This window comes from Heterocephalus glaber, unplaced genomic scaffold, assembly GCF_053883595.1.
Source record: "Heterocephalus glaber isolate CG9 unplaced genomic scaffold, H.glaber_assembly_v1.0 deba00000071, whole genome shotgun sequence".
In the NCBI taxonomy this organism is placed as follows: domain Eukaryota; kingdom Metazoa; phylum Chordata; class Mammalia; order Rodentia; family Bathyergidae; genus Heterocephalus; species Heterocephalus glaber.
In genome coordinates this window covers 18,049,072-18,073,725 of record NW_028258137.1, presented here as the reverse complement: position 1 = coordinate 18,073,725, position 24,654 = coordinate 18,049,072, and the positions used below count along the sequence as shown (strand labels likewise).

At 43.8% G+C, this 24,654-nt stretch overlaps 1 long non-coding RNA gene across 1 annotated transcript in view; it reads left to right on the top strand.

Annotated features, from left to right (window-relative positions):
• The window catches only part of LOC147830637 (uncharacterized), an 82,407-nt gene extending 60,956 nt beyond the window's left edge, over nucleotides 1-21,451 (top strand). Inside the window, exons 8-10 of the long non-coding RNA XR_015448884.1 lie at nucleotides 2,703-2,789; nucleotides 11,231-11,324; nucleotides 17,234-21,451. This is a non-coding gene — a long non-coding RNA (uncharacterized LOC147830637). The remainder of the gene's footprint in view (nucleotides 1-2,702; nucleotides 2,790-11,230; nucleotides 11,325-17,233) is intronic.
• The last annotated feature ends 3,203 nt before the right edge of the window (nucleotides 21,452-24,654 follow it).

Here is a 24,654-nt window from a genome sequence, read left to right as displayed (position 1 = left end):
AGTCCTTCTTCAAGCCGGTTAAGCCCTGGTTGTTCAAAGCAGCTCTTCCTTTCAACCACAGTTTCTGGTTCTTTCCTACAGTTGTTGATAGGGAAGGGAGATCCTGCCAGAGTTGGGATCAGGCAGAATTGCCAGTTTCTATCTCCAGAAGAAAGCAGTAGAGGTCACTGAGTAAGAGGCATTAGCTCTCTTCTCCAATGTCCATCTTCTCAAAAGAATCGCTCAGCCATTCTTCAGTCTTGTCACCATTGTTCAACTGGCGAATTTTGGTGCTAGGGCACCCTAGCTGTTGGTTATATTCTTCCATAAATAGAGGTCTTTTGAGAACCTGTATGGATACGGGCTTCTCGGCCTTGGCCTTTACTGGGGTAGCAGTGGAAGGATTCCCATAGGGCCACCTGGATTCTGGCTTCTCTTCTTCGACCTTTACTGGGGTGGCAATGGGAGCATCCCCATAGTTCCGGTAGCCACCAACCAGGCAATATGTCTCTCCATGCCAGCTCACCTGGGTTTCTCCACATCTTCGGTAGAGGACATGGTAGTAAATAGGTGTAGGAGGAGCCATGGGTTGCTGTGCTCCTAGAAAAAAACCAGAAATGATCACTACTTCTCCTATAACAGTATGCTGCTAACATCTCCCTTTCATGTGTCTTCCTGGCTGAAGCCTGCTAATCTACTTGGCAACCCAAAGACTTGGTCTGTCCCTTCTATAGTTTCCCCAGGAAGAGAATGTTTGCTGTAAAAGCACTTGGCTTTTGTGGAAGCAACACCAGCAAGAGACTATAACATCTTTTCCCTATTCCCACAGAGAACAGGAAATCCTGAAAATAATTGAAAATGGGATATCCTCCATCTCTGGCTATCAAGATCAGGCCCAGTGGGTCTTTTTATACCAATGCAATCCTAGGATGCTTTTTCCTCAGATCTCCAGTCACAATAGGAATTTAGCTCTCTTTAGGCTTTTCAGTCCCAGCTGTATAACACCAGCCTCTCAAATGCTGGCCCAGAACCTCTCATTCAAAGTTGGAAACAGCTCACCAGGACCTCAGGGCAGTGACAGGGCAGGCAAATGCCTCTTTGGCTCTGTGGCTCACACACCCAGGACCCTGAGAAAGAACCCTGTTTTAGCACCACATTTAAAACAGCCACAATCAGGATTTCTGTGGCACAGGCTCCTTCACAGAGGACACTAGTCCTGAAAATTTTCTTCTTCAACAAACTGCCAGCTAAATCTTCTGAACCACTAGGCTCACATCCCATGGATGGGTCACAACTTTGTTGTTGGTGTCTGACACCTTTTTCTGTGCATGTCTGGCCATCCCTGCTCTGAGATATCATCTTGCAGGGTGAGGAGCAAATCATAATTGACCACCAGTTCCACATGTGTGTTGACCAGGCCCAGAGAGCTCTTCTGTAAGCACTGGAAGATCTCTTCCCATCTTAAAGGTAGCCCTTGTTCCATAAGGCTTACATTTTAGATTTTAGGTTCATCCAGAATATATTCTAGCCTGTTGTCTAGTTGCTAAGTTGCCTCTGCTGGGCTCGAATTTGTAATACTCCTAACTCAGCCTCCCAGTGTTCTGGGATTACACATGGGCCATCTGTGTCTGGCTTTCTCTTGTACCCACAAGATAGTGCAATTGGAGGTGGAGAGAAAACTAGAGAGGCCTATGATGCAGAAGCTATTTCCAAAAAGATGGCCAAGGATGTTGCTGGGACTGTGATATCCTCTTCTGAACTGTGATTATAAGTTGCCTGGAGAATGACAGTTCATGGAAACTGCTTTATCCAAACCTTCCCTGGCAACTTACCTTCTTTACAAACAGGGACATGGGATAGCCTCTCTGCTCTCTATAAGTCATGTTTGGTGCAACCTTTCCTCCTTTTCTTCCTCTTCAAGAAATCTGTGGTGGTTTCTCACTGCCTAGCTGGGATGTGAACTCCATGAGGCCCCCCTAAGTCTATTGTGACAAGTAGCACCACACCTCAGCACACAGTAAGCACAAAAATGACATTATTTGAAGAATGAGTGCCCTTAATACTCAGAAGGCGCCGATTACCTCATCCTTCCAGCCACAAGGGCACGTGGTAACCCTGACTACGTGAGCAGTTAGGCCCAGAACTGTGCTACCAGTTTAACGTGTGATCACCCATTCTATTATGTGCACAGGGGAAAGTTTTTTTTTTTTACCAACCTCACTTTCAGGTTAGAAAACTGAGCTCCAGGATAGGCAAAGGAACACATTGATGCCCTCCTGGCCAAGGTACATAGAGATGACTTGAATCCCACCACTTGCAGCCAATATCTCTCCTCATCTATTTGTCTAGACATCTTTTGCTGGTCACCCCTGGGTCGTGGCACATTGCTGGGGTTTTTAGTGAGTTGCCAGGACAAGCCTCCATTGATCACACTTGCTGGTAGAAATATACAGAAAGGTAGGCTACAGAGATACGTCTCCGGCTCATCTCAGGTGACAACACCTGTTCACAGGCACAGTGCATCTCAGAGCCCTCCCAGCATTTGGTTTGTGTGCAGACAGCCTCCCTCCTTGGCTCCCACAAGCAAGCATACCCTATGAAGCTGGGCATCTGAGCGCTCACTGATGCCAATCTAGATGAGCATCAGGTTGCCTCTGAGATGTTTTAATTGTTTTACCTTCTTTTCTTTTGTTTTTTTTTCGGTTTTGTTTTTTTTGAGACAGTGTTTCTCCCTGGAGTCCAGGCTGGCCTCTATCTTGAAATCCTTTTGCTTCAGCCTTCTGAGTACATGGTTGAACCAGCACACACAGGTGAGTTTTCCATATTCTTGAGTTTGTTGATTGCATTCTGTGTCAGTTAGGGTTCACTAGAGGAACAGATTTAATATAAACAATTATATATATGTGGTAAATGATATATAAGGATTTTCAAGGTAGGCTTACAGTAGCTGCCTGTAGCGTCAGGTGTGGAAGAATGCAAAAAGGCAGTCTGGCTGCTGGAGAGCCGGATGATCCACTCAAAGGTCAAAGACCTGAAGAGTTTGATGAGAGTTCATATCCGGAAGCCGGAGAGTCTGTGTTAAAAGGCTGGAGAATCAGTGCTGGAATCTTGGAGACAGACATGCAAAGGTGATGGTGAAGACTGGAGCTCTTGAAGACGCAAAAGAGAGACTTCCTTCTTCTTTCCCTTTTTGTTCCATCCAGGCTGCAAGCCTATTTGTTGGTACTACCCACACGCTGGGTGGGTCTTCCTTCTTCAATAAGTCAATCATCTAGACACACCCAGAACTGTGCTGAACCAATCAGCTAAGATTTCTCATTCAAGTTGACACCATAGTCAACTGTTACATATTCCATGGTGACATTTTACATGTTTGTCTATTCTTTTTTTTTTCTCCTGTAAACTGGTGTTTGTGGGAAACATATATTCACTGAAAGACTGATTCATTCATTTATAGACAAGGTCTCAATATGTACCCTGGGATGGCCTTCAACTCATGGGCTCGAGTAGTCTTCCCTCCATGTCCCAAGTTGCTGAGACTATACACATGCACCAGTGTGGTGACTACTGGAAGCTTCTAAAAATAAAGATGCCCTGCTAGGTGTGGTGGCACACACCTGTAATTCCAGCACCAGGAGGCTGAGGCAGAAGGGCTGCCAAGTTCGAGGCCAGCCTGGGCTACATAGTGAGTTTAAGCCCAGCCTCAACTACATAGTGAGAGCCTGTCTCAAAAAAGAAAAAGAGGGCTGGGGGTTTAGCTCAGTGGTTTTGCTGCCTGCCTAGCAAGTACAAGGACCCGAGTTCAATCCCCAGTACCAAAAAAAAAAAAGAAAAGAAAAGAAAAATAAAGATGCCCAGGCCCTCATCCTAGAAACTCACTTGTACTGGTATTGGTGCTGGAAATCTCTTATTCCTAGTAGCTCCAGGTGAACCTATTTTTCTCATGTTTGAGTGATTGCCACCCCGAGCCCTCTCATAATCACAAATCTGCTCTGGTCACACCCAATATCAGAGAGGAGCTGGGGTGGGTTAATTGAGACTCTCACCAGGGACACATTGAGAGCCACAGGCCCTATGCTTCCTTCTCCTAACCCAGGTTAAGAAAAATCTTATGTCACAAGATCATTCCTGACCTTATAGGTATGCGTGCCAGGGGAAAATCAACAGTCTTGCCTTTGTAGTCCCTTAGAACAAGTCCACTTTCCCCAGGGCGGGATGACTCACTAGGGCTAGCGGCTGTGTGGCTGGCTATGCTGGTTCTTTTTCTACGCTGCTGTAGTTTTTCTTGCTATGTAGTTCAGGCTGTCCTTGAATGCTGGCCTGGAACTCATGGCCATCCTCCTGCCTCAGCCTTCTGAGTTCTAGGACATTCTCCTTGTAACAACCAGTACCTCACTCCCATGGTTCGGAGCAGCTAGGGTGATCTTTTTAGCATCCACATCAGATTTTTTCCTACCCTCCTTATATTCCTGTCACAGCCTCCTCTCACACCTGAAACAAGATACATATTCCTCATCATGACTGATAAGGTCCACACCTACCTCTCCAACTGCATCTTTCATTGTTCTCTATTTTACTCCCTGGCCACACTGTTCTTTGTGCAGGTCAGCTTCAATTCTACTATAGGGCCTTTTATTTATTTATTGGGGGGGGGTACTGTTACCTGATCTGAGGACCTTTAAACTTAGCTATATTGCCAGTCCTTTTTAAGCCAGAGCCTCACTAAGTTGCTCATTTGCCCTTGTTCATCTTGAAGTTGCGATCCTCTTTCCTCAGTCTCACAGAGTGTTGGGAACAGAGACGTGTGTACAAGCACACCCGCCTCAGGGCTCAGGGTCTCATTTTTTAGACAGTGGGAATGTAGCTGAGGCTGAACTTGAATTTGTGGTCCTCCTGCCTCAAACTTCTGAATATTTGTTTTACAGATTTGTATCAATATGCCTAGGTCTCTCTCAGGCCCTTTACTCATGGATGGTCTTCTGGAATGCTTTCCCTTCTGATACATGATTCCCTCGCTCTCATTGCGGCTGAAGTGTCCCCTCATCAAAGAAGCCTTCCTAACTCCCTTGTGAACATGGCAACCCTCATCACTCCATTCTCAAAATGTTATCATACGGGCCGGGGATTTAGCTCAGTGGTTTCACCGCCTGCTGCGCAAGTGCAATGACTTGAGTTCAATCCCTGGTACCAAAAAAAAAAGTGTTATCATAACCTGGGTTGTCATAGGTTATCATAACCTGACTGTTTAAATTATTGTGGTGCTACAGATCGAATGCGGGGTATTGCCCATCATAGGCACTCAACTGCTGAACTCCATACATGGATATTGTATTTTTAAATCTCATCTTTTATTTGCTGTGTGCTTTGGCAAGGGGGGATTTGACTATCTCATTCACCAATATACCCCAGCAACTAGTGCAGTGGCTGTAAGTAGCAGATGGTCAGTTATTATGTATTTTATGAGTAGACAGATGAGTGGGCATACTGATAGATCTCAGTTATGTTACTCTTTTCTAAACACACATACACATATACACACAATAGATCTCATTTTTTGCAGCGCTTGTTATTAAATACAGGGCCTTACACATAAAACACATGATAAGTCACTCTATGGTAAGTCATATGCTAAGCTACACTCCACCCTGAGGCTCCCCATTTCATAAAGAAATAGCCTGTTTTGTGGTTTTTTTTGTTTTTTGTTTTTGAAACAAGGTCTCACTATGTAGCTTAGGGTGGCCCTGAACTCACTATGTAGCCCAGGTTGGCCTCGAACTCACGACCATCCTCCTGCCTCAGCCTCCCAAGTGCCAGGATTACAGATATGTGGCACCACACCTGGCATGAGAATGGCCTGTTTCTTGACCCAAGTACTAGAGGCATTATTGTAGGCTTCATGATGTTAGAAACTGCACCCTAGGATTCCTTTTGCTGACAGAGCCCTTAGAAGGCCAGGTCTTAACATGTAGGAATATAACTTCAAAGGAACTGGGAGTTTTGAAGACTGACCTTGGACTAGATGGAGTCTCAGTCAAAAACCTTTCCAGAAAAACATTTTATTAAGCATAAAATGCCACTTTCTCTAGAAAGGGCTGGGAAGAAATGAACATGTAAGCCATACATACTTTAAGGAGCAAGTTATTCCTGGGGCTCTTTTTCTGCCTCCCAGGACTACAAGCGTGAGGCACGTTATGCAGTCTTTGCACACCTCTAGAGTTTGCGGAAGCCTAGACCTCCTGGTTTGTGCTGATGGTTGCTGGCTGTGACTGAAGTCAGGTACATTGGGCTCCAGCTAGGCCGCTCTGTCACTTTGCTTTGGCTTGCTGAGTAGACGGATGTTTCTTCTCCATGGGAAGGTATTTTAGAAGGTTGAGCAAAGGGAACATCAGGCCTTCTTTGAGGCCAGCCTAACCCCTGGATATTCAAAGCAGCCTATCCTTGGAAACACCAGTTTTGGATGCTCATAGCCCATAGCCAGTTGGCATGGAAGGGTGGACCAGTCTGAGAAAGGCCCAGACAGAAGGGCTCAAGTTCTGTATTCAGTAGTGGGCAGTGGAAGTCACTGAAGAAGAGGCTTTAGCTCTCTTAATCCTTCCAGTGTTCACAGTCTCAAGAGAATGTCTTAGCCAGCAATCAATTGCAGGGTCTTATCACCATTGTTCAAGTGGTAAATTTTAGAGATAGGACAACACAGGCATTGATTAGATACTGTTATACCTTGAAGTCTCTTGAGAGACTATGAGAATGCTGGCTTCTTTTTTCTCGCCTTTGCTGGGGTGGTGATGGCAGCATACCCATAGGCCCAGTTTGCACCAACCAGGCAATATGTCTCTCCATGCCAGCCCACCTGATTTCTCCACATCCTCCGTAGAGGACATGGCAGTAAACAGACATAGGAGGAGCTGTGGGCACCACTGCTGCTAGGAAAAAAATCACAGAACCAGTGGGTAACTTCTGCTTTATCCACTATGCTGCCAGGACTTAACATTCTCCTATGCCTTCCTGGATGGAGCCCACCAATCTAGTTGGCATTCCAAACATAGACTTGGCCTGTCACTTCTCTAGGTCCCCTAGGACGGGATGTTTGCTATAAAAACACTTGGGGACCGGGGATTTAGCTCAGTGGTACCGCCGCCTGCCTCCCTTGTGCAAGGTCCCGAGTTCGATCTCCAGTACCAAAAAAAAAAAAAAAACCACTTGGATTTTGTGGAACCAACAGCACGAAGAGAATAGAACATCTATTACTCATAATGACAGAGAAGAGGAGAATCTAAAAATAGGAATCCTCAGTGTCTGGATACTAAGATTAGCCTCACAGGGCTTTCTTATTTCTATCCATCTTCTTTGGATACTTTGTCCACCATCTCTAGTCTCCTTAGCACTTTCTCTCTCCAGGCTTTTCTGTCCCAGCTGTACTATGCCACCCTTTCCCTGCTACTCTTTACCTCAGATTGGAATATGTCTAGGGGGCCCATGTGTGTGTCTCCATGACAGCTTGGTAATAATGCCTGAATCTCAAGGTGAGGTTCATGAAAGAGTCTTTACAAAAGAATCTTCTCTCCCTTTCTTTCTTTCTTTCTTTCTTTCTTTCTTTCTTTCTTTCTTTCTTTCTTTCTTTCTTTCTCTCTCTCTTTCCTCCCTCCCTCTCTCCCTCCCTCCCTTCCTTCCTTCCTTCTTTCCTTCTTTCTCACTACATTTCCAGGCTGCTCTTTAATCCTTGGGCTTAAATGATCCTCCAGCTTCAGATGTCTGAGTAAAAGGGACTGTAGACTTGCTCCACAGTAATCTGCTATAAAAGGAAGCATTTTGTAACTCAGAGAGGAAGGCTAACTTTATAGAGATTAAAGTCTTTAAAATGCTTGCCCAGAAATGATGTGTCTCTAGCCTTGAGTGGTAAGCAGGAATACTCTGGGTCCCTGAGTGGGCAAGAGGCTGATGGTCCTCATGACTGGCAAAGTTCGGAGGGGTGGTGGCAATCAAAAAGGACCTGTGAGGGCCCATGAGTTTGTCTGCACTCTGAAGCCTCAGGTACAGAAGCATGAGCTAGGCTTGCCCGATACACTGCCCTCTCATGGGACAGATGATAAATTAACCCGATTATAAAAGTCTCATTCAGACCTTCTCTTCCAGGAAAACAGATTGGTGTCTAGTGTAGATCTTGTCAGGATATTTTCCCACGATTGAGTAGATTCCCTGCCATGGAAACCAGAGGCCTGTGATGTCATTACTATCCACTGAGGCCACATACAGAATCTGTCAATTGATGGGCAGGATTCAGGCTCCCAGGGTTTGGTGGAGAAGGCAGAAGAACCTGCCTGTCCTGCCAACTCATATCCTCATCGAGTAGCCACTCTCTGTAGAGCACAGCCCCAGTGATCACAGGAAGAAGTGTGCACCCCAAATTATGATATGGGCCATTGTCAAGACTAACCTAAAAAACAGGATGTGCAACTTTGCCTTCAATTGTTGGAGAGGCAGAGATTTAGGAAGATTGTACTGTCAGTGATTTCTCCTTGGAGGTGAGCCTGAGGCATAAATGAGATTTGGACATGTGTGGAGGAAAACATTCCATCTAAGAAAATTTAAAAACAAATTCTTCTTGATCTTTTCCCAAGTGTGTATTTATAGAATTTCATGTTATTACACTTGAGGTCTCAAAAAATGAAGAGATAAAGAGTCTTATGGGACTACATAGGGAGAGAGGTAGTAGAGAGGTAGTAGAGAGTTAGTAGAGAGGAGAGGCTTCATGTTGTTCATGTTGGGGCTCCAGATTTTTTTTAAAATTTGGATTTTATTTAATTTTAATTTTTTTTTTTTTTTTTTTTTGGTACCGGGGATCAAACTTGGGTCCTTGAGCCTGTGCAGCAGGCAGCGAAACCACTGAGCTAAATCCCCGGCCCTTTTTTTTTAACTTTTAAATTTTTTTGTTTTTGATACCTGGGATCAAACACAGAACCTTGTACTTTCAAGGCAGGCAGCAGCACCACTGAGCTAAATCCCCAGCCTAGATTTATAGTGGTTAGTAAGGGGAGGAGAAGCCCACCACATTTAAGGTAACATACTCTGGTAGGAAGTTTGAGGTGCTCCAAGACAAAATGAATGTCTGCAATGACTTTATAAAGTGGGAACATGACCCATTTTACATAAAACTGAAAGCATTCATAAGTGGCATTATACAAAATGGCAACTTTATCGTTTCACTCCCCACTCATATAAAAGATAATACATACAGCTATCATACAGCTCCGTAGTAGAGTGTTTGCTTCACATAGATAGCATCCCGAGTTCAATCCCAGCACTGAAAAAAAATCAATGAATGTCCTTTGAAGTGCATGTGATGGTTTGGAGTGTAAATCATTAGAATCCATGAAATTCTACCCTCATGGTAATTAGTGTGAATAGAGTCCTTGAACAGGAAATTTACAGTTAGAAATCATGATGTGATACATAGTCAAGTTCCATACTCCACTTTAGCTTTAATACATCATGGGAAACACTAGCCACTGCTGGCCAGCAGCTTCTCTTTCCATGCCACAAGCAGCTCACCAAGCCCTCAATCAGGCCAAGGGCAGGCAAATGCCTCCTACTGACAAGGGTGCTCACCCAATCAGGATACCTAGAAAGACACATGCCCTAGCATCACATTTAAGAGTGAAAATCAGGCTTGCCAAGGAAAACTCTCTCACTGAATCTAGTCCTGTTAAGCTTCTTGTTCAACGAGCTGCCAGCTTATATTCTGAACCAGGCTCAATTCCTAGGAATGAGTCCCAAAGCTGATGATAATTCCTGGCACCTCTTTCCCGCAAGGCCCACCCTCCCTGCTCTGTGGCCGGCATCATGTAGGTTGAGGAGGAAATCATAATTAATAAGCGACTTTCCACAGATACTGTTCAGCCCATGACGTATCTTGCCTTTTCATGGTAGTAAGTCTTGGAGCATTTCTGATCATGGGATGATACCAGCCCTCATTAAGGGTGGCATTTGCCCTGCGTCCTTAAGTGTCAAGTATTGTGTTCATGTAGATTATATCCTGGCCAGATGCCCAGTACCTGAATTCCTCAGGCTGGGCTCAAACACCCAATCCTCCATTCTCAGCTTCTCAGAGTGCTTGGATTACAGGTGTACACCACCATGCCCAGCTTTGTGCTATATCTTTGTGGAAGTGCATCTGGGTAGGACGTAAAAGTTGAGAGGCCTGGGTTATTTGAGCTGTTTTAAGGCCCTCAAGGGTGCCCCAGGAACTCAGATCCCAAATTTGGAACTGTGATGTTCAGTTGCCTGGAAAATGGGGAGATTATGGAAAACTCTGCTATATCCAAGCCCTCTCTCTCTCTGGAGTGGGTGTTCCTGGGACCTCACCTTTATCTACCTCCTCGTTTATGAAATCTGTGATGGTCACCCTCTGCTCACCTAGAAGGGAACTCAGCGAAGCCTGTGCCACTGTATTCTGGCAACTGACAACACAAAACCAACACTGAGCAAGCACAGAAATGACATTTGTTGATGAATTACTACCTGTGGCACACGGAAAGCTGCTGTCTCCCCTTCTTTCATGGAGAAAGAGCAATTGGTAAGGCTGACCAAAAGAGCAGAAAAGTGACTGGGTGTCCAGATCTGTGCTACCAGTTTCACACGGTTAGCTCATTCAGTCCTGCCCACAAGGGAGAGTTTTTTGTTTTATCAGCCACACTTTCTAGATAAGAAAACTGTGCTGCACCAGAGACAAATGACCATATTGATGACCACTTGGGTGAGGCAGATGGAAGTTGCTGCAATCCCCCACTTCCCTGTCCCTCTCACCAAGGAAGACCTCCACTTCCTTACATCCGTGCACACTCTAGACATCCTTGGTGGTCACCCACTGCTGGGCTGGGCAGTGAGCTGACAGAAGTCTCCATTGATCACCCTTCCCTACATCTACATGCAGGAGGGTGGCTTACAGGCCACCAGGTTCTGGGAGCCAGTCCTCTGAAGCAACATCTCACAACAGTTAGCCTCCAGGTCAGACCTGCCTTCTCTTGGGCTTCACCTGGCCTACTCATCTCAGGTGACAACATGCTGTTCACAGGTACAGTGCGTCTCAGAGCCTTATCAATGTTTGGCTTGTGTACAGACAGCCTCCCTCTTTGGCCTGGCTTCATGACTCTCACAACTGAGTTACCCTGCCAAGCTTAGCATCTGAACTCTCACTGATACTCTATGAAAATCAGGCTGTATCTGAAAAGTCTTTATCTTTTTTCTTTTGAGACAGGACCTGGTATGTAGCCCAGACTGGTCTCAAATTCAAGATCCTTCTGCCTCAGCCTTCTGAGTGTTTGGATACAGGCATTGGCCACCATGGCTGGGTGAGTTTTCCATGTTTTTAAAATTTGCTCATTATATCCCATGGTTTCATTTTACGTGTTCCTCTCCATTTTTTCTATAAATGTGATATAATCACATTTTCTACAAATTTATCAATAATCCATTCATTCATTCATTCTCTAAATATATTAGCATTCAACTCATGGAATCAAGCAGTCATTCTTATTCAAACCTCAAAGTAGCTGGAACTTCAGGCACTTCCCAACTGTGGCCATTTACAGGAAGCTTTTAAAAATATAGATATCAAGACCCTTACCCTAAAAATTACTTGGACCAGTATGGATGCTGATAATTCCTCATTCCTATGAGCTCCCGGTGATCCTGTTTTTCTCATGGTTGGGAATTGCTACCCTGACTCCTCCAGTAACCACAAATCTGCCTGAGTTACAGTAAGTATCAGAGAGGGACTGTGATGAGACTCTCAGTAGGGACCCTCTGTGAGCCCCAGAACTTGTTTCTCCTTATTCTAGATCAGGTTAAGGAAACTCTTGAGGCACAGGTACTTTCCTGGTCTTGTGTGTATTCATGTCAGGGGGAGGAGCAAGAGTCTTGCTGCTGTAGCCCTTCAGGACAAGTGTGCTGACCACAGGGTGGGACAGTTCACCTAGATCCTAGGGCTATGAGTGGCTGATGGTTCTACCTCTTTTTTGGGGGCTGCTGATGTGGCTGTATATGAATGAAACACAGGCCCAAGCCCGCACTGTTCCTTCTCTGCTGACTGCTCCCACCCCCATTCCCCAGGCCACACTGTCCCTTTTGCTGGTGAGAGGGACATTCTTCTGGCAACAGCCAGGTACTCACTGCCATGGCTCATAGCAGCTATGGTGATCTTTGTAGCATCTATATTAGATCCTTCTTTACCCTCCTCTTATTCTTCTGATAGCTTTCTCTGACATCTACATTTTAAAACTTCTGTATACTTATTTTATATTTATATTTTTTATTAGTACATGTTTGTAGTACATGAACTTTACAATCATTTTAGGGAGTGGGTACATGTACAACTACAGTTTTTAAAGCTCCAAACTCCTCACTCGTGGCTGAAAAGGCCTACAACTTTCCCATACAACGACATCTTTTGTCTTTATCTTTTCTTCCTGGGCACAGTAGCCTTTCTGTGGCTCATAGAGTTAGTTCAGCCTTATTGCTAAATAGCATCATTTTGGGAAGGAGCTGAGGAGTGGGGACTGGAGTGAGAGCCTTCACACTGAGTTATATCCATAGGCCTGTTTTTGTTTTTGTTTTTTTTTAATTTTGAGAAAGGGTTTTACTAAGTTGCTCAGTTGGCTAGGCTGGTCTTAAATTATGACACCTCTCCTCAGCCTTCCAGTAGCATGAGTACCACCACTCCTGACTAAGGGTCTTTATTTTTCCTTTTTGTTTGTTTGTTTTCTTTTTTGAAACAATGTATGGCAACATTGACCAGGCTTGCCTTGAACTGATGATCCTCCTTTGCCCTAAATTCCTCATTGCCGATATTTCAGGCATGTGTCACTATGTTTGGTGCTACCTCAGGGTCTTTGCACGTGTACTTCCTTCAGGGTGCTCTACCTTTAGCTCCTCACATGACTCACTTGCTCCCATTTCTGCTGAAATGTTCCCTCTTCAAAGAAGACTTCCTGGACCACCTTGTGTAACATGGCAGCCTTCATCATTCTATCCTCAAAATGGTTTATTTTTCTTTATAGCAATTACAAAATCTTGATTAGGGGGTGCTGCTGGGGATTGAAGCCAGAGCCTTCTGTATGCTAGGTACTCTACGGAGCTATAACCCCTGTCCTTGATGTTGTATTTTTGTCTCCTCCTATATTTGGTGGGTGCTCTGAGGAGAGGGGCTCGATGGTTTCATTCACCAACATATCCCAAGCAGCTAGCACGGTGGCTGATACGGAATTGGTGTTCAATAGGTACTTGTTGAATGAGTGGACAAATGGAGGCATAGACTGATAGATGGTCCAGCATCTTCTTGGACCTGCTCACTCTGCCCTCTTTTTCTTTCCTTTTTTCTTTTTCTTTCTTTTTTTTTTTTTGGTACCGGGGATCGAACTCTGGTCCTTGCGCTTGCACAGCAGGCAGCAAAACCACTGACCTAAATCCTCGGCCCCTTGGCACTCTTTCTCTGCCTCTCTCTGTCTCTGTCTCTCTGTCTCTGTCTGTCTGTCTCTCTCTCTCTCTCTCTCACACACACACACACACTCACACAACATGGTAGCACTCGACTTTTCTTTCATTTTATTTTTTTGTGGAGAATGGCGTTGAATGTAGAGCATCACACAGCCTAAATACATGCTATACCACTGACCTACACCCCTGGCCAGAGCCTCTCCATTTCTTAAAGAACTGGACTAAGTATTGCTCCAAGTGGCATAGACACCACTGGAAGTGTCACACTGTAAGCACCTTCCCCAAAGCATCCCCTTTGAGTGCAGAACCTTAGAAGATCATGTTTGATGTGTAGGAATGTACTTTAAAGGAACTGGGAGGTTTAAGGATTGGCCTTGAGCAAACTCCAGCTGGATTTCTGGTAAAAAGATGTCTCAGAAAATCATTTTATTGAGTGCTAGTCTCTGGGCTCACAAAGAGCTGAGCAGAAAGAAGCATGGAAGCCTCAGGTGGGCCTTCCTGGACTTACTTCACACCATTCCTGTTCCCAGTAGCAGTGCTCCCTGGGGCTGTTTATTCTGCTTCCTGAGACCTCAGGCAGGAGGGAGCCCTGTCAAATTCTTCCAAATTCTTCTATAAAGAAGCCTCAACCCTCTTGAATTGTGCTGGTGATGGCTGGCAATGACTAAGGGTAGAACCCCAACAGTAGCTCTGTCCCCAGCTAAGTTACTCTGGAGCTGACTCCTTGGTTTGCAGAGTGCAGCCAAGAGGTTCTTCTGAACAAGAAGGGACTGTAGAGGTCTGAGCAGAGGAAGGGCTGTGGGCTGCTCTGCTGCTAGAAAGACCAGAACTGATCGTTTACTACTGCTTCATATGCTGTGCTGCCAGGACTTCTCCTCTCCTGTACCTTCCTGCCTAAAGTCCTTCTTTCTAGTTGATATCGTACATGCAGCCATGGTCTGTTACTGTGTAAGCCCCCTAGAATGGAATGCCTGCTGTAAAAGCACTCAGGTTCTGTGGAACCAACAGGAGCAAGAGACCAGAGCTCAGTTCCTCATTCCCACAAACAGTGGATACTCACATTAATGGAAATTGGGATCCCCTCAGTCTTTGGGTATGAAGGTTAGGGTCCAAGAGCCTTTTCATACCAGCCCAAATTACTGGGATGATTTTCCTCAAATCTCCTGTCTCAGTTCCACTTTATCTCTTTCCTGGCATTTCTGTCCCCAGCTGTATAACACTTTCTCCAGCAGCTCATACTGGAATGTGGCATGAAGGACATGTGTGTGTCTCAGTGACAGCATGGTAAAGACACCTGAGTTGTTAAGATGAGTTTTATAGAGGCCTGCAACAGCTTTTCCTCAAACTGCTCCACTTATCACTTGACAACAATAGCACACTTGTCTTTTGTTAATAGTTTATTTATTTATTTATTTATTTATTTATTTATTTATTTGTAATGGGATCAAATTCAGGACCTTGCACTTGACAGGCAGATGTGGCACCACTGAGCTAAATCCCCAGGGTCCCCCCCCCACTTCCCTTTTTGAGACAGAGTCTTGCTACATAGTTCAGGCTGCCCTTGAACTCACTGTGACTATGTACCCTGGGCTGGCTTTGAACTTCCAGCAGTCCTTTTGCCTCAGCCTCCTGAGTGATGGGATTATAGGTATGCACCACCAAGCCTAGTGTTTTTTTAATGGTTTGATCAAGAAATTGTCTGAAGGAAACATCATTTAAAAAAAAAAAGGGTTATAACATCTTGCCCAAGCTTGTCTTGAATCCTGGGCTGAAGCGATCTTCCTGCTTCAGCCTCCTGTCATGGACTATAGGTGTGCTCAACTGCACCCAACTCTGAAAGAAGCATCTTGTAGTCCCAAAGGGAAGGCTAAATTGACGAGGATTATGACCCTTCAAAACCCTTGCCCAGAGATGACATATCATGTGCCCTCATCACTGAGCAGGAAAGTATGGGTTCCTGAGTTCACACAGCCCACTGCTCCCACTCATGAGTGTGGAAGTTCTGAGGTGTGATGGGCAAGCACAAAAGGCACATGTGGTGTGTTTTGTGCACACTCAGGCCTCTTATACAGATGTCTGGCCCAGGTTTACCTGCTGCACCGACTGCCCATGAGACAGATGACAAGTTAGTGTGAATATAAGTGAGCTGGTCATACATTCTCTTCTCAGCAACCAAGCAGTCTGGTATATAGTAGAGAACTGGTAGGGAAGTTTCCACATGTTAGAGTAGTTTCTCTGCCATTGAAACCAGGAAACCTGTGATGTCATCACTACTCAGTGAGGTGACATGTGAATTCATGACTTGATGGGCAAGCTTCAGGCCCTCAGTATTTGGTGGCAGAGAGCAGTGAGAAGACAGAACCCTGCCTAGGCCTTCTTATCTGGCCTCCTTGTTCACATTCTCAAGTAGCCATTTTCTGTGGAGCATACCAGGGTGTGGACGTAGCCTCAGTGAGCACAGGAAGACAAGACAATCCCAAATTCTGAGATTGGCAGGAGACTCAAGATTAACCAAAGAAGTAGGTTGTGCAGCTCTGGCCCTAAGCATTCAAAGGTTGGAGAGGCAGAGATGTGGGTGGATTAGAGATTCAGAGAATGCTCCTTAGAGGTGGGCCTGAAGCATAATGAGATTTGGACGTGTGCAATGGAAAGACATTCTTATTGGGAAGAATAAAAGCTAAAAAAGGTTTCTTGCCTTTGCTTTTCCCCAAGTATTCATTTATTGACCTTTCATGTTTTCACAGTTTAGGTATCACCAAAACCAAGAGGTTAAGGAGCCTTTTGAACATTACACAGGTAGCAAAAACAAGTTGTGTTCAACAGTAGTGCTTCATGTTGTTTATTTTGGCTCCATATTTATAGCCGATAGTAATATGAAGATAGGCTCAGCATATTTGAAGGTGTCACCAACTTCAACAGAGGTACAAACTACTCTAATAGAAAATAAGGGGCAGCTTTACAGTGTTGGAAATACAGGTCCATTTAAAAATAAAACTCATGGGCTGGGGATTTAGCTCAGTGGTTCCGGTGCCTGCCTCGCAAGCACAAGGTCCCAAGTTCAATCCCCGGTACCAAAAAAATAAAAAATAAAAAAATAAAAATAAAACTCAAAACTTCTTCACGAGAAAGTGACATAATGCAAAATGACAGTTTTGTCACTTCAATCCCTTCCCCTATAAAAGACACACAAAAACCCTCTGACCCTCAGTTGTTGGTTTGTTGTGTAATTCCTCAAAATCCACTGACTCCTACACCAATTGTAATTATTTCTATGAGAACCCAGGTGAAGATAATTTATTGTTAGAAATCATGACATGATACCAAGTCAAAATCCAAAATCCAAATTCCACATCAGTTTTCATGTGTCATATGAAGGACAACCCTGAAATAATGGCCAGCAGCTTTTCTTTTAAAGCCAGAAGCAGCTCATCAGGCCTTCAGGGAGGCAACGGGGCAGCCCAATGCCTCCTACTGACCAGGGTGCTCTCCCACCCAGGACCCTGAGAAAAATCCTTCTCTATGCTCACACTTAAGCCACCCCAAGTCAGGATTTTTGTGATAAAGACTCTCTCACTGAGGGCACTGGAAAACTTCTTTGATAAACTACCAGCTCAATCTTCTGGATTAAGCTCTTGTTTGAAAGATGGGTCACAAAGCTGATGATGGTGCCTGGCATCTTGCTTCTCCCAAGACCCACCTCCCTGCTTTGTGGCTAAGCCTTGCAGGCTGAAGAGGAAATCATAATCGACAACCATCTCTCCCTTAGGGACTATACCTGTACAGAGAAGTATGTCTTCAGAGCCCTTCTGGAAGCACTGGAAGATTCCTCCCTTGATTAAAGCAGGCATTTGCCCCTGAGGTATTATCAGGTGTCAGATTTTATGGTCACACATGTATGTTAACCAGTAGCCCAGTTATTAAGTTGGCCATGCTATGCTTCAACTGGGAATCCTCCTGCTTCAGAGTCCTGGAGTACTGTGATGTTTCCAGCATGACCCTGAAGGATGGTCCTGAGACTCACAACCTCTCAACCTCTTGCACTGTGATATTCAGTTACCTGGGGAAGGGACAGGTCTCTGATGACTTACCTTCTGCACAAACAGGGGCATGTAGAAGCCTCTCCATTCTGTTTGGATCAGGGTTTTTCTGGGACCCTTCCTTCCTCTTTCTCCTCCTTCAAGCAATCTGTGGTGGTTTCCCGTACAGATGGTGTAAAGCAGACTCAGCAAAGTCCCCTGAGTGCTGAAATCTGGAATTATGCCACTGACACACATCAAGTACACAAATGATATTCTTTGAGGAGTGCCCTTGGCTCTCAGGAGGCTGCTGCCTCCCCATCCCTCTTGGAGTGAGAACAAATGGTAAGGGGGACTAAGTGAGCACCAAAGTGACTGTGTGCCCAGAGATAAGCAACCAGTTTAACCTGTGTGAGCCCATTCAGTCCAGCCCACAAAGGAGAATTTTTTCCAGCCTCACTTTCTAGGCAAGAAAACTGAGGTTCAGAGCAAGCATTGACCACATTGATGCCCAACTGGCCAAGGGAGAAGGAGATTCACTGAATTCTTCCACTACTTCCAGTTGCTGTCCCTCTCTCCAGGAAGGACCTCCACTTGCTTACTTTCACCCATTTGTCTAGATATTCTTTGCTCATCACCCACTGGTGCTGGCTATTTGCTGGGGTGTGGAGAGAGATGGCAGAACAAATCTCCATTGGTCACACTTGCTGGCATAAACACGAGAAACATGTGCTACAGAGGTGTCAGGTTCCAGGAGCCAGACCTCCCACAACATCTACACAGTAGGTGTGATTTCACAATTAGCCCCAAGGTCAGGCTTGCCATCTCTTAGGTTCAACCTGACCCACTCATCTCAGGCAACATCGTGCTGTTCATAGACACACTGCATTCCAGAGCCTGCCTAACATTCAGTTTGTACAGACAGCCTCTTTCCTTGGCCTGACTCTGTGGCTTCCACAAGCAAGCTTACCCCGTGAAGCTGAGCAACTGAGCTCTCCCTGCTGCCAAATTTGTATAAGCATTGGGCTGCACCTGAGAGTTGTTATCTTTTCTTTTTTGTACATTTTCTTGCTATGGAGCCCAGACTGGCATCTATCTCGTAGTTCTTCCGCCTCAGGCTTCTGACTGTGGGGATTACAGGTGTTAGCCACCATGGCAAGATGAGCTTTCCAGGGGGCCGGGGATTTAGCTCAGTGGTTCCACTGCCTGCTTCGCAAGTGCAACGTCCCAAGTTGGATCCCCAGTACCAAAAAAAATAAAAAAGTGAATCATCAGATCACTCATGCGTGGATGATGAAGATGAACCATTATGGTAAAATACATGTTTTTATAACAAAAGAGTGGTGTGGCTAGATGATGATGATGATGATGATGATGATGATGATGATGATGATGACGACGACTTTGACATTGGCCATATGAGTGAAAGTTCCTGTGACAGTGAAATGGAATTGACTGATGTAGACTCAGGGAATGCAGACCTCCTTGATTCAGATGATAAAGAACATAGAAATGTGAGTACATATTTGACTAGTTGAAATGTTGCAGAATGGTCTCAGAACCAAATGGAAAGATCCAGTGTTAGAACTAGGTTCAAAAATATAGTGAGAGTCTTAACAGGGGTGAAACGTATTAGAATGCCAGCACCACCATTCATTGTTGGAAATTGTAACAGACAAAATGCTGCAAGATGCTGTGAAATACACAAAGGCTGCAATACAAGTTAAACATTCTGTATGCACCAATAGCCATATTCAAAAATGTATTTATTATAACACCTCACTAGCTGAACTAAAAGCATTCATAGGTCTGCTTACTTAGCAGGGATTTCTCATGATAATTGCAGAAAAGTGAGACTTATGGAAAAACAATGGGTCAAAATATGGCATAAAATTTATGCCCTTGTAGATGTGAAGACATTAAGCTTTCAATTTAGAAATTTATCCTGGAACTCAGCCACCAAATGATGTTGTTGTGAACAGACTTGTTGCTCCCATCTCCCAAACTAATCAGAATGTGACATTTGACAATTGGTTTACCAGTTTCTAATTGATGTTACATTTGCTAACAGAGCACAAGTTGACCAGAGTAGGAACTGTACACAGGAACAAAACAGAAATTCCAAATAAAATGTTGCAATTTCAAAGTAGAGAATTGTATAGTAAACCTTTGGATTTCAGGAATATTTACACTGGCCTCATATATGGCAAAGAAAAACAAACTGGTACTGCTGATGTCAACATTGCATCATGATCAAAATATTGATAGAGAAACCTCCACAAAATGGAAGCCGAGATGGAAACTTTTTACAACAAAACCAAAGGCAGAGAAGATGTTGTTTATGAGTTATGCAGCAACTATTATGTCACTCGAAACACAAAGCATTGGCCAATGGTTGTGTTTTACTCGATCCTGAACATGTGTGGCATAAATAGTTTGATAGTTTGCAAAGAAAATAACAAGTGCAAAATACCACAGAGAAATTTTCTTAGAGGATTGGGACTGGAACACATAAGAGATAATTTACAGTAGAGGAAAAAGAAAATGTTTCTGCCTAGGGAACTATGCAAAAAAATTGTGGAGCACACTGGTGAGCTGACAGGTGAATAGCCAGGTGCAGCATACCAAAGACCTACTATGAAGACAACTAGAAAACCAAAAAGATGTCAACTGTGCCCTACAAGAAAGGATAAGAAAACAAAACATGCGTGCTATCAGTGTAAGCAATACTTGTGTATGGAACATGCAATTTTCATGTATGAAGACTGCCTTCAGTGTGACAGTTGAAACAAAGATTATTTTTGTTGTATAATTCTATTGGTATTTTCATTGTAAGTCATGTAGGTTTTTACTTCTGATGTTATCTCTTAGGTTTTGTAAGCAAGTAAACAGCTGTTACGAAAATGTTGATGTCTATTCTAAGCACTCATTACATGTTTGATATTTTATTTTATTGATATCTTATTCCCCTGCTAAGTGCACATTATACAACATAGTAGGAAGCTCCTGATGAAACAGGAAGAGAACACTGAGGATTTAGCTCAGCAGCACAGTGCCTGCCTGGTAAACTCAAGGTCCTGAGTTTGATCCCCGGTACAAAACAAAACAAAACAGGAAGAGAAGAAAGGTGACAAGAATGGCTTACCACATAAGAAAGGAAAGCTAAGCACCTGTGCTGTCAGTGTAAATGAGGCCTGTGCGTGGAACATGCAGTTGTCATGTAGGAAGACTGCCTTGGGTGTGGCAATTAAAGTAAAGATTACTTTTGTTGTAGAGTTCTGTTGGTATGTTCATTGTAGTTCACATAGGTTGTTATTTGTGATGTTATCTTTGTAAGCAACTATACAGCTGATATGAAAATGTTGATGTTTATTCTAAAAATAAACATAATTTAATACTTGAATACTTAATAATTTATACTTAATAATTTAATACCTTATTCTATTGGTATTTTATGTTCCTATTAACTACACATTGTATAATATAATAAGAACCTCCTGACAAAAACAGCAAGACCAGGGCTGGGGATTTAGCGCAGTGGCGCCATGCCTGCCTCGCAAGCGCAAGGTCCTGAGTTCAATCCCCTTCAGAAAAAACAAAAAACCCCACAAAAAACCAGCAATACCAGTGAGATGTCAAGCATGTCCTACAAAAAGTCCAGGAAAGCAAAACACATGTGTTGTCGGTGTAAGCAATATGTGTGTATCGAACATACTGTTGTCATGTATGAAGACTGCCTTAGGTGTGATAATCGAAAAGATTGTATTTTTGTAGAATGCTATTGGTATTTTCATTGTAGTTCATATAGGAATTTATTTATGTTATTCTTTTTTAGACTTTGTACACCAAAAAACAATGTTGAAAATTTTGATGCTTTTTTACATTTATTTTTTAATTTTAATTTTAATTTTTTTTTTTGGTACCGGGGATTGAACTCGGGTCCTTGCGCTTTGATGCTTTTTTTATAAACCCTCAATAAATATTAAAAATGCAATACTTTATTTTTGTTATTTTTTTCGTGTTAAGACTCATTTTTTAATATAATAAAACTCATACAATTAAAATTAATAATTCATTAAAAATATTCTAAAGAATAAATGTGGGTTTGACACACCCATGTTTCTGTGCCTTTATGACAAAAAAATGTATTATCCTCTTTAAGGAAACTCTTGTTCTTTCCTGGTCTTAAGAGTATGCGGAAGAGCAACAGTTTTGCTGCTGTAGGCCCTTGGGACAAGTGTGCTGATGGCAGGCTGAGAAGCTTCAGGTAGGCTTGTGGACAATGAATAGCTGACAGAGCCGCCTCCTGTTCTAGGCTATTCTAGGTTTGGAACACAGGGCAACTGTGTAGTGACTGTTCTCTGCTGGATTCTCCTCATCCCCATTGCAAAGGGCCATTGCCGCCTTAACTGCTGAAAGACATTCTGGTTACAGCCAGCACTTCATTGCCATGCTTTGGACCCCTATGATGATCTTCTTCTTCTTCTTTTTTTTTTTTTTTTTTGGTGCCGGGATCGAACTCAGGTCCTTGCACTTGCGCAGCAGGTGGCGACCTATGATGATCTTTTTTTATCTACATCAGATTTCTTCTCCACTCTGTTTGTATTCCAGGTGTAGCTTCCTCTCACACCAAAAACAAAATCCATATTCCTTACCATGGCTGACAAGATTCACACCTACCTCTCCAGCCACATCCTTCATTCTTCTCTATTTTTCCCTCCTGTCGCAAGCCTTTGTATGGCTGGTAGAACTGGTCAGCCTCATTTGCACCTCAGGGCCTTTCTTTTTTAAAATTTTTAACTTAACTCCAGGGCCTTTGCACTCAGTTACATCACCAGTTCAATTTACTTTTTTAAAAATGGGGTCTTATCAATTTTCTCAGTTACTCAGGCTGTCTTAGAACTTGTGATCCTCCTGCCTTAGTCTCATCTTACATTGCCAATAAGGATGTGCAAAAATACACCTGGTTGAGACTTTTTTTGAGACAAGGTCTTGTTGGCCTTGAACTCCTGATCCTTTTGCCTCAGTCTCCTGAATCCTTGCTTTAGAGGCATGCCTGGCTCTGTGTCACAGGCTTTACAAGTGTACAGTGATACCTTAGTTCACGAATTTAATTTGTTCTACGATTTTGGAAAAGATGGCCACATTTGTGTTTGTGTGGTAAAGATAGCAGTGATTGTGTTTGTCACCCAATACAGAGTTTGCAAACAGAAACAAAATTTTGCCAAACATTCTGTTTGTGAACTAAACTGTTTGCAAACAAGTTGTTCAAGAACCGAGGTACCACTGTATGAACTTCAGGAATACTTTACCTCCAGGTCCCACATGATTCTCTCCCATTCATCTCTGATGAAATGTCCCCTCATCAAAAAAGCTTTCCTGAATACCTTGTGTAACATGGCATCCCTTATCACTCTATTCTTAAAATGTTTTATTGTCCTTTATAGCAATTATAATAACCTAATTTGTTACAATTGGTGCTGGTGATTGAATGCAGGGCCTTGCACATGCTAGTCACTCTGTGACTGACTTACAACCCCAGACATTGGTATTATATTTTTTGACTCATCCTTTAATTAACGGATGCTTTGGGGAGAAAGGATTCCATATATCCCAAAGAACTAGCACAGCGATTGACATGTAACAAGTGCTCTCTAGATATTTGTCGAATGACTAGACGGATGGGTAGACTTGTAATGTGACCCTGCTACTTCTCAATCTTGCTCTTCTTTTCCAAAACACATGCATGTATGTACACACAGACACTCACCCAGAGACACAGACACACACACACACACACATACATACATTCATAGAAACATGAAATAGGTGATTGTTTTAGTTTTATGTTTAATAGTGCTGTGTACTATACCCAGGACCTGGCACATACTAAGCACATGATCTACCACTGAGCTACACCCCCAACCCAAGGTTCTCCACGTCTTAAGATACAGGGCTGGGTCTAGTCCAAATTTGCCTCAGCCTTATTTCAGGTGCCACACTGTTAAAAACTACAGCTAAGGATCCCTTGTAGGCAGAGACTATGGAAAAGCAGGTCCTGTGTGTAAGAAAGTACTTCAGGAGAATGGCAAGTTTTAGCATTGGCCTTGGAAAAGCTGGATTTCTAGTCAAATGCTATTACAGAAAAACTTTTTTGAGCAATAGGAACCATGCAGAGGCCACAAATGGCTGGAAACAAAGGAGCATAGAAGCCTGAGTGGGGTTGTTGCTGGACTTTGTCCATGCCATTCCTGCTCAGGTAGCAGATGTCCCTGGTGCTCTTTGTTCTGCCTCCTGAGATCCCAGGCAGAAGGCTCCCTGTGTAGCTCCTGCTTGCTTCTTCCAATTTTAAGACCCCAAGACACTCTCGTTTTGCGCTGATGGTTGCTAGCTATGCTGTCAGGAGTCCATCTGTAGAGATAGGGCTCCAGCTAGGTTACTGTGCACTTCACTCCTGCTTGGCTTGCAGAGTGCAGACAGGTGTTTCTTCTGAACAAGAAACGAATGTAGAGGACTGAGCAGAGGAGCATCAGGCCTACTTCTAACCAGCTTAAGCCCTGATATTTACAGCTTACTTTCAACCCCAGTTTCTGAGGCTCCTGTCCCATAGCTAGTTGGCACTGAAGAGGGATCCTTGCTGAGAAAAGCTGAGGCAGAATGGGCCAGGTTGTATCTCCAGGGACTGGCAGTGGAGGTCACTGGAGAAGAGAAATTAGCTGTCCTAGTCCACTCAGTGTCCATCCTCTCAACAGGGTGGCTCAGCTAACACTGTCATGGGGTCTTGTTACCATTGTTAACATGGTGAATTTTAGGATTATGTCAGTCTTCTTGATGGTTATATTCTCCCATAGGTGGAGGTCTCTTGGCAGCCCACATGGATTTTGGCTTCTCTTCTGTGGCCTTTGCTAGGGTGGTGATGGAAACATTTCCATAGACTCAGTAGCAGCCAACCAGGCAGTCGGTCTTTCCATGCCAGCCCACCTGGATTTCTCTACATCCTCAGTAGAGGATGTGGTAGTAAACAGGAGTAGGAGGAGCTGTGGGCGGCACTGCTGCTAGAACGAAAATGAGAACTGATCAGTCACTTCTCCTTTATTCATTGTGCTACCAGTACATGTTCTTCCTTGCTAAAGCCCACTAATTTACTTAACATCACAAACACAGCCTTGGC